This window comes from Babylonia areolata, chromosome 11 (genome assembly GCF_041734735.1).
Source record: "Babylonia areolata isolate BAREFJ2019XMU chromosome 11, ASM4173473v1, whole genome shotgun sequence".
In the NCBI taxonomy this organism is placed as follows: Eukaryota; Metazoa; Mollusca; class Gastropoda; order Neogastropoda; family Buccinidae; genus Babylonia; species Babylonia areolata.
The window spans coordinates 10,435,288-10,438,106 of record NC_134886.1 but is presented as its reverse complement, the minus strand read 5'-3'; the positions used below and the strand labels follow the sequence as shown (position 1 = coordinate 10,438,106).

At 42.4% G+C, this 2,819-nt stretch overlaps 1 protein-coding gene across 1 annotated transcript in view; it reads left to right on the top strand.

Annotated features, from left to right (window-relative positions):
- Window positions 1-238: 238 nt before the first annotated feature.
- Window positions 239-2,819, top strand: part of LOC143287507 (rho guanine nucleotide exchange factor 10-like protein) — a 45,210-nt gene continuing 42,629 nt past the window's right edge. The window contains exon 1 of the mRNA XM_076595541.1: window positions 239-528. The gene's annotated coding sequence lies outside the window, so the exon portion shown is untranslated. The remainder of the gene's footprint in view (window positions 529-2,819) is intronic.

Genomic DNA, 2,819 nt, shown 5'->3' with positions numbered 1-2,819 from the left:
TCTCACCCCCACCCCCATTTTGTCTCTTATTGTGCGGAAAACCAAGAGAAACAGAACAACTGACGAACACTCAAAACCGAAGAAAAAATATACGGAATAGGATAGGTTTATTCTGCAACATCAGTGGCTCAGGAATTCTGCTGAGCGAGCGAGCACTGTCAGTGCTTGAAAAAACTGAGGCTACTTTCGATTATTCGATTGACGTCCCCTGCTGCACCGCTTACAGGCCAGCATAGGAACGAGCTCGAGGCTGTCATCTGCTCGTTGTCTAGCCAAGGGAAGAAAAGTTTACCAACGTGCAGCCATCTTGCACCTGTACTTCCATATATCACCTATGTTCTGTGCGACTCTTTTTACCTGAGAGTTAGCTCTCAAAATTGATGGACATCTGAATCGTTAACAACTGTGATTTTGTCTGTCTGCTGGACCAATCATTGTTCAAAGGGAGATTATCCGACTGACCAAAATATGGCGCAGATGATACCAAACAGGTGACAGGAAGCAACAGAGATGCCAATCGCGACACAGGTAAGCCAGAACGATTTGGTATTAAACTCAAGTCAAGTGACATTTAAGTTGACAGCAGATTCAATATTCAACAGCAAATGTCCCGATAGACTTGCATCTGTCGTGGTTTGTCTGGAAATGAAAACCCAGTCAAAATAACAACGAAGGTGGAACTATTTTGGTCAGTCGGAAGAGAATAATAGTGCTGTCACGTGCTGCTAAAAAAACAAGAGTTGGGATTGTACTCTTTTGGCAGCGAATCGTAGGTTGTTAGACAAAGCGAAGACAGTTTGAATACCAGTGATGGATACAGATTACATAATAAACAGCCGCTCAGTTTGTTGAATAAAGCAGCTGAAGTGAAACGAAAACCACAGGACAGTCATTAAAACAACCACTCTTGAGTTACGAGCTGAAGCGAAGACAATGAATGAGTGATTTATGATTGTGTAAATATACTGATGGTGCCAGTGGATATTTAACTTGACCATATTTCAAATGAACGGAATTGCAATGAATCATTTTGTAATTTATGTCTGTGGTTTCCATCTCTCATTCTGTGTCTCGCCCTCTGTCTCTGCCAGTTTGCAAGTCTCAGTCAGTCCACCTATCTGTCTGTCTGTCTGTCTCTCTCCCCCCCATCCCCCACATATTCTGTCTACAAACCTGTATTAAAATAAACTTACAACATGTATGAGGCACTAACACAGTAATTAAGTTCATTCAACATCCACCTGGAGTGGGCATGTGCGTGTGTATGATGTGTGTGTGTGTGTGTGTGTGTGTGTGATATGTGTGGTGTGTGTGTGAGGGGGGGGGGGGGTGTCTAATGTTGGATTATTTCAGTCTTTTTGTCTCAGTAACTCTTTTGTACTGTTTTATTCTGTGCCTCTCAATGTTTCATTGTCTGCTCTCTCTCTCTCTCTCTCTCTCTCTCTCTCTCTCTCTCTCTCTCTCTCTCTCTCCACACACACACACACACACATATATATATATATATATATATATCCTTCTCTCTGTCTCTCCTTCTCTCTCTGTCTCTCTGCCTTTATCTGTCTGTCTCTCTTTTGTACTGTTTCTGTCTGTGCCTCTCACTGTTTCATTGTCTGCTCTCTCTCTCTCTGTCTCCCCTCTCTCTCTCTGTCTCCCCTCTCTCTCTCCCTCTCTCTCCCCCCTCTCTCTGTCTCTGTTTGTCTGTCTATCTCTCTTTTGTACTGTTTCTGTCTGTGCCTCTTACTGTTTCATTGTCTGCTCTCTTAGTCTCTGTGTCTCTGTCTCTCTCTCTCCTCTGTCTTTCTCCTCTCTCTTTCTCTCTCTCTCTCCCCCTGTGTGTGTCTCTCTCCCCCTCTCTCTCTCCTCTCTCTCTCTCTGTCTCTGTCTCTCTGCCTCTCTAGTCTCTCTGTCTCTCTTTTGTACTGTTTCTGTCTGTGCATCTTCTGTTTCATTGTTTGCTCTCTGTGTCTCTGTCTCTCTCTGTGTCTCTGTCTCTCTCTGTCTCTCTCTGTGTCTCTGCCTCTCTCAAGATTTCTCTCTTTTGCATTGTTTCTCACTTTCTGCCTGTGTCTTTCCCATTTCATTGTCTGTCTCTCTTTGTATCTCTCTTTCTGTATAATCTCTCTCTCTGTATATCTGTTTGCCTGTCTGTCTCTTTCGTACTGTTTTCTGTCCTTTGTATCCCTCTGTTTTATTGTCTGCTCACCACCCCCCCCCCCTCCTCCCTCTCTCTTTCTCTCTCTTTGATTATCATATAATTTACATCTACAGTTGAAATCTCAAGGTCTCACTGTGTGCATGGTGTTGGAGAGGAGACAGCGGTGGGTGTGGGGAAAGAGATTTCTTGTTGTTTGTTGCTTAGTTGTATACTTTTTCATCAGTTTCTCATGTGATTTTCAGTGTTTTTTTGTTTTTTTTTGTTGTTGATATCTTTCTTGTTTATAGTTCTGTGTTCATGTGTTCTTTTGATGTAGCCCTATCCCCCCACACCTTTCTCTCTTTTTTTGTGCCCCAGGGCTGGGTGGAAAAAAGCATGTGTATTTGCTTATCTTAATCTAATTACCCTGGTTAAATAATATTTTGTTTTGTTTGTCTGTCTGTCTCTTTCTCTCTCTTTTTTGCTGTTTCTGTCTGTGTCTTTCCCTGTTACATTGTCTGTTCTCTGTCTCTGTGTTCAGGTCATTCCCTCTTTACCATTTGACATTAAAAAAAACCCAACATGTTTATAATACAGTATGACAGTGTCTCTTCCCTACTGCCCATCCCCACAAAAAAAAGAAGAAGAAAAAAAAAGTCAGCTGATCACCAATGTTATTTTG